This window comes from Manacus candei, unplaced genomic scaffold, assembly GCF_025592945.1.
Source record: "Manacus candei isolate 608988 ecotype Guabito, Panama unplaced genomic scaffold, ASM2559294v1 h1tg000011l, whole genome shotgun sequence".
In the NCBI taxonomy this organism is placed as follows: domain Eukaryota; kingdom Metazoa; phylum Chordata; class Aves; order Passeriformes; family Pipridae; genus Manacus; species Manacus candei.
In genome coordinates, this window is record NW_026138059.1 from 658,608 (window position 1) to 672,353 (window position 13,746).

The window sequence follows — 13,746 nt, forward strand, 5'->3', positions numbered from 1 at the left end:
ACTCTGTACAATCATGTTCCTTCAAAATATTCAGAGAAGGTATTGTTTGTCTTTCAACTCACAGCTTTTATGTTATTGTTTTCATGGAGAAGATTGTTATAGATAACCATCCCTGGTAATAGAGATTGGAGTCATAGTGTAGCAAAAGAAACATGGTGGGGAAAAAAAGAGGAAGAGACATAGCTATGGCAAGGGGGACATATATGGTAACAAATAAAAATGTCCATCTACTTATCAGTATCTTAAGAATAATGGTTTGTCTTTGGTACTTGCAGGCTCAGGCTTCTCTTTCTAGAATTGAGTGTATAAAAGACACATGTAACATAATTCAATTGAGCAGCAATAGTGCTGAATCAGCTGATCAGCAAACAAAGAATCAGCTCATGCTTTTTCATGACTTTACACACCAAAAGGGACCCATAACTGCATAAAATGTCTTTAAAATCTTTACTTGACGAAGTGAGCTGTGTTTCATTTATATAAGTGTTAGTGCAAGACTCCTGCTTTGCACAGTGACTCACCAAGCTGCAGCTGTGATGCTGCTTGTCTTGACTGAGACACTCAGCTCACACCAGTAGCTGCAGCTTGCTTCAGGCTTCAGGTTTTTCTGGGATCAGGATGATGTAAGACTGGCCTCACTGTCTCCACGAACCTAACTAAAAAAATTAAACCTTGTCAGTAATCAAGGGTGACTGAGATGCTGCAGCTCTAGTGGAAGATGACTTTACTTTTTGCTGGCTTTATTCACGACTCAGTGAAACTCCTGAGAATTTGATTCTCGTCCATTTTTGGGAAACGGGAGCTAATTTGCAATTAGAATCACAACAGAAATCTATTGATCCTTTTGTGAGTTCTAGTTTTTAACTAGTTTTTAACTGATTAAGTCAGTTTTCTAAACTTGTCCAATAAAAATTAGAACATGCTGACAGTACCAAGCTGGTTCTTTCATCTCCACCCAGCTTCTCCAGGAAGCACAGTGAAATAATCTGGAAACAAATCACACTTACACAGCTATGAGTGCTGCTTGGATGTGACATCAAGCATGTGGAAAGCTGAGCAAAACTCTTTCCAGGTTGTTCTTGAGAACTTGTGAAGAAACTCATGCTGACCTCCCATTCTACTCTAAACTATACCAGGCTGAGAACCACATGATTTTGGCTTAAAACTGGTGAAAGAAACACATTTGTAACATAAAGCAATTTTGTAATGTGTAACAGATAATCTAGTCCAAACTTTGGACTTTAAGAAAAATTATTCTTACTGAACTTTCTTTATTTTAATTTTTTTTTGTTACTTTAATATCAGTTTAAGAAAGTCTCATCATATAAAAATAACATCTTATGGGCATAGGTATGTTTTCAAGAAAAAAGCTCAGACAAAGGTCTTGCAAAATATTATCTGGTTTACAATGGACATCAAATGCTTTGCAATCAGGGAAGGAAGTCCTTCCAGTCATCTCATTCAGCTTAAACTTTGCTTGTGTATCATACAGGGAGCTACACAATACCCAGCTGATTAAATTAAAAACTCTAGATTTGTTTTAATATGCAGAAGAAATTAAATTTCTACTGAAAAATTGCACATACACTCTCATTCTTATGCGTCAGCAAGTTGAAACAAGACCAACTTTATGCCGCCTATGTACATGTACAAGCACATGCTTATATATGTATATGTTTATGTACATGTAACACTTATTTCACTTCTTTTCATATCTCCAAACATGTGAAGCTATATGTCAATAGAGAATGAACAGGACATTGCGGGTCCAGGTGCAGTTTTGCACTTCGAAGTAGAAGCACTTCTGTCAACTTCACTTTCATGGTTTCAGAGAACAACTATGGACACAGTAATTTAAATAAACAAAATCTCATGGCCAAATTGGGGCAAAAATTCCTCCTTTTTGTACGTGCAAAGATACAAATGTAGTTAGAAACAAGATGAACACTTGTCTTGAAAATTTCATGTTTACAACTCTATTTGAGGATGAAGTTGTTTGGATTCAAACACCAATAAAAAGAACTTGCCTAAACCTTACCCTTTTTAATTTTTTTTATCCATTTAAAAACCTTCTACACATACAGTTCATTGGTTTGTTGATGAGTCTGGATGTAGGAGGAGAAAATTATTAAAGTGTTAGTTTACTGACTTTAATTTTCCAAATGCATGTGGTTAAGTCCCTTGAGTGAAATAAAAACACTGATGGAGGAAATAGAAAAAATCTTCAACCTTTTTCTCTGTTAATTCTACACACTCGAACTCCAACAGCTTTATATTTCTCAAGGAAAACTTACACAAGATGAATTACAATTTTTTTAAACATGTTGAGTGATAGCAATGATTTATTAGTAATACACAAAGAAGTTATTGTCATTCTGTGATTCTAAGGGATTGAGCCATCAGAGCAGTGCTGATGTATGTCTACCATAAACCAGACAGCTTTATTACATCAGAGATTCAGTTCTGCAGCTGTGTTTAGAGGCAATTCTATTTAAAATGTGCCTATAACTCCAAATGCCAAGACCAGCATATTTGTTTACTTTCTTGCTCATTTTGCCAGCCAAAGGATTTTTAGGCCTCATTGCACCTATCCTTGGCCTTGGAATCTGCCAAATAATGATTTTGGAACTTTCTGCTTGATAGACATTTATGACTGTAAATTAACTTTGAAGATTTGATATATTAAGTGATCGTTTCAAAATTACTTTTGACTCAAGAATTTGTGATGTGGGGAATTTATTAAGTTAATTATTCTGGGGCAACTGTCTTGCCCAAAGAGGCATCTGTACTAGCTAAAAATCAGTGGTCTGTGCTATAGCTGTTTGAGGTTTTGTGTGGTTTTTTATTTGATTTTGTTTGGGTTTTCTTCCTAAACACCTAAAAGCTGTCCAGGTAGTAATGAACCCATAAAGTGAACACATACTGGAAAGAGAAAATGAGTACAAAAACACAGGACAAATTTCCCTTTGTGTTTACCTCTCATTGTGGACGTAGCAGAAGCACCTTGTTTGGGCTTGATTCCTCTCTTTGATGAAGTGAATCACACCGGGGATACCAGGGAGGCAAGAACTGGTCTACCTGAAAAATTGATGCAAGTCAGAAGCTATCCAAGTGTCTCTGCATTACAGCTGACTGAACCGAGTTTACATTCACAAATACTCAAGGAATTATTTCATGAACTTGAGTATTTGTGCAAGGAGGCATTTAATGAACAAAGTAAAAGTTCTAGGATGGCATGCCCAGGCAGCTACAGGTCTCCCAAAACTAACAGACTTACATCAGCAGACATTAACCAAGGATATGGTGCTAATCCTAAAATATGAAGGTGATTTTGTCTGTTTTGTTTTTATCTGTATACCCAGTTCAGAGTCCAAGTTCTGCAGAAGGGTGAGATGACCCCAAAGTTGTCCTCAGGACATGGATACATATTCAGTAAACATGAGTATTTAATACAGCTTGCAAAAGAGCTCTTATAGTGATTATGAAGATAATAATACATCTAAATTTACATGCAGAAAATCTGGTGTTAAAGGCAAGCAGTGTGTCTCCACTCCGCACCATCTGGCTCCTTTGTTTTTGAAAACTGTAAACTAAACAGACAATGAACCAGGACTGAAGATTTCCAGTTAAATAGTCTCTTTTAGCCCTAAACCAGCAGATTTAATCCAGCCTGGATCAGGCATCCTCTTTAAAATATCTCTTCTGCAAACTGCTAAAGAGTTTTAGTCCAGTTTCTGTTTGGAAGACAAAGGAAATGCAAAATATAAACTCATAAAAAAATTTTTATTATTTTTTCTTGGAAACAGAAGCAATCCTAATATTTGATGAACCTCATCATCAAAGATGATTAGCTTTAAAAGCTAGAGTATTATAAGTAAAATTCAATGAAATGGAAATAATAGAAATGGAAAAGAAGGATTTTTTAAGGGAAGTTAATTAAGAGAGCTAAACATGTCAAAGTTTCTAAAATGAAGAAAGTGTAAATAAAATACAAACATCCCAGGAAAAGGAAACAAAAACAAAAATTAGAATGCTTGTATATAGAATATGTTAAATTACATTAAAAAGACATGATAAAAGAAAGTCAGAATCAACAAAATAAAGGCAAGCTGAAGTCATCAGTGGAAAATCCAAATTGACACTGCAGTGTCTAAAAAAAAGAAAGGAGAAGGAACTGTAGTCCATTAAGAACTAAAAAAGGAAAAAAAACTCCTAACAGTCCCAGTTTTTTATCAGATTAAAATGGTAAATCTGACTGGATTAGAAAATCCAATTTTCCCCTTTTCCAAAGGGGAAAAAAAAGTTTGATCTGTTTTAGAGGAATAAAGAAGTAAATAGAAAAAAGATGTTATTAAATTTGTAATGCTTACAAAAATTTCCAGGACGTTAGTAGCACATGAGACTTAATCTGCAACATTTAAACTATTTTCAAATTATCAACCTAATACACGTTATAGACAGAAGTTCTAACTGAGACTGTTTGGGAATCTCTTGTCTTTGATGTTTAATTTTGATAATCCCCACAATTTTTCAGAGTATAACAAAAGGCTCAACACGTGTCAGTGTTTTGCAGTTATTTAAAAGTGCCAAACAGGATGACTTGGTTGGTTATAAACTTGACATCAAACGTGAGGAAAATGGAAAATGGATTTAGACTATGAAGAATAAACGATTTATAGCTGGCAAGATTTTATAGACACTATGGTGCCAAATAAACATATTTTCAGCTGATTTTGCTAGTTTTGTAAAGAAAGGAGTGTCTATGTTAGCATTTCTGATAAGGTCAGGATTCAAACTTTGAAGCAAATCAGCATCCAGCCTCATTTTATTGTTTTCATCTCACAGCTGTGTACAAACTGAATTCCATATAGACTGATTTTACTAGGGGATGCCTGGGACTGGTTCCTGTTGTGCACCTACTGTACCCACGTGTACCAGCCATGCTGGGGTTTCAGCGGGCATTAAAACTAGTTTTAAGCAACTGAAATGCTTTTAGTGTAGGTGACGGGTCCTCAGAGCTGCAACCTCTACAAATTCACTCCTTTTGCACCATGCCATTTGGTAGTGGAGAAGTATAAAAGGTAGAAAAAATTACTTCCAAATAAGGAATACTTCTTGGTATTGAGTCTTTGGTGGGATGATTCACCTGCAACTGCATAAATAGGAATTAATGTTTAATGTGAATTAAGTCCCCAGTGAAGACATTAAAGAAGTTATTAAGAGATCCAAAAGAGAATTTATTAATAAAAAAAGGTTGCAAAATAAAAATGTTTCCTTTGGCATCCTAGAGAGGCTATTTCTGAGCTGGGGTTGTTCTATATGTTCAGCAAATAATCACAAAGCCATAGACCATAAATCTAAGGAAAACTGATGGAAGACTAAAATACTGACGAAAGACAATTAGACAGTGCAGACTGGATTATTTGGTAAATTGGGTCCCATCAATCAAAACACATTTCCATACAAGCAAGTTGAAGGGCAAGTACATAGGAAGACAACGTAGCCTTGTCTGTTGGGTGCAGTAGTACAGCCTATAAAGCTGTGACCTCAAGTCAGTTATCTAGAGATTAGGCAGGTAACCACAGATGATTAAATGCTAAATTCTGACTAAGGGAAAACATAGGGTTCATAAAGCAATCCATTTGAAAGTTTGTGTCTTGAAACTGCAGCTCTGCTAAAATAGGTGCCTAAGTAGTGCAGGATGTTTGCATCATCTCACATGGTGAAAGTTTGATCAGATATGTGAGGACAAGGAGTGCCTCCTTCCATGCACTTATAGTATGCTTGGCCCAGTGGGATTCTAGCAGAAATGAGGACTTCAAGCATTATTGTAAGACAAATTTTGTTGGTACAGAATAATAAATTCCATGGTAGAGTTTTTAATGTTAATAGATGCAACATGATTTAAGAAATATTTCCCTAAGACTGTCATACTTCAGCTTTCAAGTCTTGCTCTACAACCTTTCACTATCTTCTCTTACTCAAAGAGAAGCTTTTTCCATATGAACTACTGTAAACCTATTGAAATAGACCACAGAACATACTCAAATCTGAAGAGTTGCCTCTGGAAGAAAGCAAGGATTAGACCAGCCTTTAGAGACAAAAAGTTTAGAGAGAATTTAATTGTTAATTGTCAAAAGCACTCCTTTTCGTAGTTTCTACTCTTATAATCCCCATAAATTCAATCATCATATTATTTTACTGTTATTATTTTGCCAGGTGTTTTATTTATTCATGTTTGTTTCTGACCATACTACCAATATGTAGTATACCCACACTGAAGGGCATGGACACTTGTCAAACCTGTGCCTGGTGGCATCTGATCCAAAGCACTTTCCAAAATAAAATCTTTTAGGGGCTTCAAAAGGCTTCATAATGAAAAAAATAAGATCCTTCAATTATTTAATGAAGCAATTCAGCACCCAGAGGGGTCCTTTCAGTACCTGAAGGGAGCCTACAAGAAATATGGAGAGATTCTTTTTACATGTAGTGATAATAGAAGGGATAATGCCTTTAAACTGAAGGAGGGCAGGTTCAGCTTGTGTATTAAGAAGAAATTCTTTACTGTGAAGGTGGTAAAACACTGGCACAGGTTGCCCAGAGAAGCTGTGGATGCCCCATCTCTGGAAGAGTTCACAGCCAGGTTGCAGAGAGCTTTGAGCAACCTGGTCTAGTGAAAGGTTGTCCTGCCTATAGCAGGGGGGTTGGAACAAGATGATCTTTAAGGTCCCTTCCAACCCAAACCACTCTATGATTCTATGAAGTAAATAGAAGAGATCTGGTGCAAAACTCACCTGGGCAACAGGAGTTTCAGCATCATTTGAAGGAAGGTAAAGAAATCATCTTGCAGTTTTTGCTGAGGTTATGAAGAAACTTTACAGTCCCTACAACCACTATTCTGGACTCAATTCTGTAACTGCAAAAGTGGTTCCTCAGCAGTGCCTGCTCAATCATTTAAGTCCCAGGTGCACTCCATGTCAAGAATGCAAATACAAAGGTCACTTAATTTCATTTTGCTGTGAATGCCACAGTGCTTGCTGTGGTGTCTGGAAAATCCCAATTTCAATGCCCAGTGGAATTTTAATGAAAGATGTGCACCTGTCAAGTCTGCGTGTAACTGCTCAGCAAAGCTGACCAGTCAAAAACCTATCTATAAATACAGACACAAAATAACCTCTGCCTGTTCTATTCCAAATAGAATACTAAAATGAAGAAACAAATCAGGTAACTTGTATTATTTTTTACTGATTTAAGCAATATTCTGAAATTCTGGCCAAGAATAAGGCACCATAAAAATATTACAGTCATAAAATGAAAAAGGCTAACTGCAAGCATAAGCCACTCCTCAAACTTTTTCCCATTACATACATTACTGGAATAGGCAATTTTCTCTAGTAGCCTAGAACCAGAATGCCATTGTTAATAAAATTTATGATTGTAAATCATAATCTAATCTGGATTAGACCCAGCCAGCATGGGTTTAGGAAGGGCAGGTCCTGTCTGACCTGCCTGATCTCCTTTTATGATCAGGTGACCCCCCCGGTGGATGAGGGGAAGGCTGTGGATGTGTCTACCTGGACTTCAGTAAAGACTTTGACACCATCTCCCACAGCATTCTCCTGAAAAACCTGGCAGCCCACAGTTTGGACAGGGGCACTTTCTGCTGGATTAAGAACTGGCTGATGGCCAGGCCCAGATAGTGGTGGTGAACGGTGCTGCATCCAGTTGGCAGCTGGTCACTAGTGGTGTCCCCTCAGGATCAGTGTTGGACCCAGTTCTGTTTAATATCTTTATTGATGATCTGGATGAGGAGATCAAGTGTACCATTAGCAAATTTGAGGATGACAGCAAGCTGGGGGGGAGTGTTGATCTGCTGGAAGGGAGGAGGACTCTTAGAGGGACCTGGACAAGCTGGAGAGTTGATCTGATTCCAACGGGATGAGGTTCAACAAGGCCAAGTGCCGGGTCCTGCACTTTGGCCACAACAACCCCCTGCAGTGCTACAGGCTGGGCACAGAGTGGTTGGAGAGCAGCCAGGCAGAAAGGGACCTGGGAGTTTGGATTGACAGGAAGCTGAACAGGAGCCAGCAGTGTGCCCAGGTGGCCAAGAAGGCCAATGGCATCCTGGCTTGGATCAGGAACAGTGTGGCCAACAGGTCCAGGGAAGTGATTCTTCCCTTGTACTCAGTGCTGGTGAGGCCACACCCGGAGTGCTGTGTCCAGTTCTGGGCCCCTCAGTTCAGGAAGGATATTGAGGGGTTGGAGCAGGTGCAGAGAAGAGCAGCTAGGCTGGTGAAGAGACTCGAGCACAAGTCCTGTGAGGAGAGGCTGAGGGAGCTGGGGTTGTTCAGCCTGGAGAAGAGAAGGCTCAGGGGAGACCTCATCACTCTCTACAACTCCCTGAAAGGAGGTTGTAGCCAGGTGGGGGTTGGTCTCTTCTCCCAGGCAACCAGTAGTAGGACAAGAGAGCAAGGTCTTAAGCTATGCCAGGGGAGGTTTAGGTTGGATATTAGGAAGAAATTTTTTACAGAGGAGTAATCAGACATTGGAATGGGCTGCCCAACTGTCCCTGGAGGATTTTAAGACGAGACTGGATGTCGAGACATGGCACTTAGTGCCATGGTCTAGTAACCATGGTGGTGTTGGATCAAGGGTTGGACTTGATGATCTCAGAGGTCTTTTCCAACCCAGTTGATTCTATGATTCTGTGATGTGTTTGTAAGGTTAGTAATGTGCTTCCTTACTGCTATTTTGCTTCCAGTAATGCATCTATTCTCTATATATCTTTTACAATATCTGATCTAATCTATGATGAAATAATTCTATTACATACAATAATCTTATGAAACTCTTAAAATACCAACATTCATTATGAAGTTCTGGAAAGATAACCTTCTTTATAATAAATTCCCTATATGAAAGGTATATTTTTGTCTTCCACTGTGATGTCAGCCTGAAAATTGGCTTTAAAATACCAAGCTTAGAACATCTGCAGACTTCATGGAGAAATACAAGGTTTTACTGCTTTGCTTTAGATTTACTGTGTTGAAGAACTGAGAAAAGAAAAGAATAAGAGGGATACTTCCTCTTCTTTCTTGGGTTTTATCTCAATATCTTACCTGGTTTCCTGTAAAATCCCATCAAAGTCCTTGCTAAGTGTACTCTGACAACTGTGGTTTCGTTCTCTTCCTGTTTAAACTGTGTAAGCACTAATAACACGCAATGAATGGATCTCTGGGATTTTAATGATTGCTTTGGAAGTTACTAGACAATAAATGTAGGTTTGGATTACTAGAAAATATCGAATCCAGTGCCTGATTTTAAAAGTCTAAGTAATGGAATTATTTAAAAGTATAAGCAAGGGTATTAGTGGTAGTTCAGTATAACTTCTTATCTTGAAAAAGAATAGTAAAAAAAATTAAAAATATATTAGAAATCTCCCAAAAGAAATTGATAAGTAATGAAGTTGATTTATGAAGAGGGAATCATATCAGATAAATCAATGACATGACTGTTTCCTTTGTACTGGAAAAACATCCTCGGAGATACAAGATGTGTAAGATAGAGAACAGATACTGTGCTTGTATATAAAGCTCATGTGTGCATTAGTGGACCACACTGATAATAGGTTTACAGTGATCAACTTTTTTACATAAACTCCAATTAGTCACTTCCATTAAAGATAGAAGAGCTTCAGAGTATATCACAAAAACCAGAAAACAAATGGGAGATTCAGGCATGAGTAAAATGTATTTGTTCTGTACAGAAAAGACTTGTTATCATATTTTTCATCCATATTTTCTATGTGAAAAATCATCTCAAAGAAGATGGAGATTTAGGTGAATTTTGAATATAAACTTTCACATGATGATGGTAGTCATCTGCTGCATAAACAGTTCTGATGTGGAATATGGTATTTCTATTCCTTGCATTTTTTTCATGAATAAGGCTTCTGTTAGAAAAAGTTAATTAGTTAACTTTTACTTGAGACTGTCCTGGTTTCTGCTGGAATAGGGTTATTTCTTCTCTGTAGCTGGTACAGTGCTGTGTTTTTGGACTTGGAATGAGAATAGTGTTGTTTTCTGTTAAGTCATGTTTATCCTAAGTCAAAAACATTTTTTTCTTGTGTCTCATGCCCTGCCAGTGAGGATGTAAACAAAAGAAACTGGGAAGGAGCATGGCCAGGACAGGTGACCTGAACTGGCCAAAGGGATATTCCACACTGTAGAAGATCATGCCCAGTACATAAACTGGGGGAGTAACCTGGAAAGGAGGGCCGATCTGGGTACAGGAAGGGGGTTTGACATCAGCCAGCAGGTCGTGAGCAATTGCATTGTGCATCACTTGTTTGGTTGGGCTTTTTTTCACTTTCCCTTTTTATTATTATTGTTGTTGCTGTTATTTACAATTATTACTGTATTTTACTTTGTTTTCAATTATTAAACTTTTCTTATCTCAGCCTACAAGTTTTATTTTTGATTCTCCTCCCCATTCCACTGGGGTTGTGGGGGAGAGAGGAATGCTGAGCAAGTGGCTGTGTGGTGTTTAATTTCCAGCTGATCTTTAAATATGACAGAGACAACCAAAGAACTAGCAGATTTTTTTTCCCATCTTATCCATTCCAGTTTCCAAGTTCTGGACAGTTTTGGAACTACAAGGCATAACTTCACTAATAATTGCATACAGTGAACCGATGAGTATGATCCTTATTTAAACAAAAGCTACATAGCACTGTTCCTACAATGCAAAGCATCCTTTAAATGACAGTGTTTATAACCCCTATAGATTTTGATGAAAATGGCAGGAAATCTCCCTCCTGTGAGGACTGGATACGCAACTGTGACCAGATGCTTTGCCCTAGATTTCTGTGATTATGACAGAAAAAAACAACTGTAGGGCTTAAATCCGTAGAAAGAGACTCTCTACTGCTTGACTTTCAGCAATATTCAGTGAACGTCTTCTCAGACAAAAACTGATACATCTTCTGACTTTCAAGGAAACAAATACCACTTCGTTAACATCTGTCTTTGGGATTTGAATTTTGAACAACCAAACACTGTCATTAAACTCAGGTGGTGAAATGGTTAGTTCCCACACAGATGATCCTCAGTATTTGTTTGATATTAGAGGAATTTTACCACAGTGTCTGCCACAGAAATTCAGTAATTTACCAGGACCTTCAAATAACTTTCTGATTTAACTCATCTAATATCTCTTGAGATATTCAGGGGCATGTTAAATAGATAACTAGAGTGCCAACTGTCCATCGCAGAAAGAGAAGGCAATACTACATCCACTGTTGCAAGGGTAGTACAAAAACCACTGCAAAACTCTCTGATTGAGCCAATTGTTATGTTTTCATTTGAGTGACTAAATATTCTGTCATCTGTAGCCTATGCCTATGAAAAATCCAGAGACCCTGTACTAGATATAAAATATGATGTTTAGTAGATAAAATTAACCTCCAAACAGGGCAGAAAAACATAAACAAATAAACCAAAAAAAAAGTCCAAAACCAGAACAAAACTAGAAACCCAAGGATGAAAAATCAGGGAGGCAATATTCAATTTTGATACTGAACACTGATGATTCTATCACCATGCTGATAAAAGATTGCCCTATGTCAAGTAACAGCATAACCATTAAACATTTTCTGGTTAATGCTGTTCCCAATTGCATTTTATCTCTTGGAATAAAAAAGACACAATTTTTTATGACAAACTCAGAAATGGTGAAGGAAGCACAAAAAGAATCACAGCAAAGATAAGCGAAAATAAAAGTGAATCAAAGTGATGAATTGAAGCATCTGTGAAAAAATCCAAGTTTTATCAGAAGCCGCTGAAGCAGACTAGCACTACTTAGAAAGGTTTTTCTCATGAAGGTCTGCAGAATGAATTTATGGAGGAGCTACTACGACATAGATGGTTCAGAAGCTCAGTGTGCCAGCTTCCTTCTGAACCTGCAACAGTGAAATGTAACTTTTACAGAAACTGTACTCTGTGCCAGCAAAAACCTTGGTGGCCAGACTTACAAGCTAGTCTAACATGTATCGATACTTAGAGATACATATAGCTATATACTTAAATATTTGAATCATCCTCTTTCATTCCTCCTTGAGATGCTCTGTCTACATAGGTTTCATTTGTCAAGAAATTTGTAAAGAAATTTTAATTTGTATGACTGGCAAAACTCATAGATTTAGGGTTCCCTTCCATGAATGGATGTACTTCAATGAATGGATGGAGATAAAAAAGTGCCCAAGATAATAATATTTAGAGCTAATATTCCCAGATACTGAAGTGGTAGGTTTTTAAAAGTCAGCTATCCAAAAATTATTCAGACATACCACTGAGTAGCTTACTTACACTAAGCAATATTAAAAGCCTCATTAACAAAGTTAATATTTCAATAAAATCACAATACTGAAAGAGCAAAAAGTTTACAAGTCACAAAATTGACACTAATCCAAGGAGGGATTCATCACTTATCGGTTCCTGATTTTTTTATCCAATTACTTTGTTTTATAGTCTCTGCTTTCCAACATGAATTGAACTAGTTTTAGTTTAGTTTCACAGGGAAAAAAATGGTACCTTTGTATTAGCCACAGAAAGTGTTCAGAATTTATGAGAATTTACTTCAAGTAATGAAGAAACATAATTAACAGTTTCTAAGAAAAAGACTATAAAGCATGATTGCATTTTTTCTACTATTTATTGCTTTTAAATTATTAACCTAGACTTTAGGAGAAAGTGCATATGGCTTCATAAAGTAAAAAATAAAAAAGCATATGTTGTTAATGCTTTTCGGAAGATTTTTTTTAAAGCTGTTTTTTTAACATGAAATCACTACGGAAGTCTTCTCTCTTAAGAAACTAAACACCTGCCAAGTCTTTTCATTCACTACTGTCCAGGTGCATCCCTTACTCAGCAGATGCTTTTCGTAGATAATGCATATTTCTGTACAACACAAAGAGTAACTATGGATCAAAAAGGCAACTCTTAGCCATTTATAGAGAGAATGTATTTTTTTGAATTCATGAAGTAGTAAAAATAGTGACGTTAGAGGACAGTCAGTGAAACTGCCCATTTAGTGCCTTATACTCTCTGCAGCATGCAAAGGGCCTTACATGCTGGTAGCTTGTTTTGGAAGATTTCGTTGAAGTTTTTCATTAACATTTTTCTTCTCCTTTCTCATGATGGGATATAAAAAATGATGAGGTTTCTCCCTACTGTAGAATTTCTTCCCTGATATATGGATAATGTTTCAACTAACATATATCTCAAGTGATAGCTGTAGAAAGCTCTGAAGACAGGTAAGAGTAGTATTTGTAGAACAAGCTAAATATAGCTGCATGCATAATGTTTAGAAATGAACTAATGCTTAACAATAACTCACCATGACCTTGATTTTATTGTGTTGTATTGATTAATCACTAGCTGTTACTGGATAGTTGTCATTCTGAGAACAAAGCTAGAATCACTCAACACTTTTTTTTTTATCCTTTCAAGGTATGGGTCAAAAATTTAGCATATCTACCAAATCTGTTCTGTTTTCCAGCACAAGCTTCTCTCTAGTCACCCAAACAGTATTAGGGAAAACTTACCAATTATAAAGTTTTATGTCACTTGAAATAAAAAAAGTGCACGTGCATTTCCTGAATAGCCACCTATACAATTATAATTGTTTTTATATTTCCTGAAAAATAGATTTGAATTATCTAGAATGCACTGAATTTTAAGGGACTAA

At 36.9% G+C, this 13,746-nt stretch overlaps 1 long non-coding RNA gene across 1 annotated transcript in view; it reads right to left on the reverse strand.

Moving 5' to 3' along the window:
* Positions 1-527: 527 nt before the first annotated feature.
* Positions 528-13,746, reverse strand: part of LOC127466967 (uncharacterized) — a 61,386-nt gene continuing 48,167 nt past the window's right edge. The window contains exons 2-3 of the long non-coding RNA XR_007902911.1: positions 2,977-3,078; positions 528-656 (exon numbers count right to left, since the gene is read on the reverse strand). This is a non-coding gene — a long non-coding RNA (uncharacterized LOC127466967). The remainder of the gene's footprint in view (positions 657-2,976; positions 3,079-13,746) is intronic.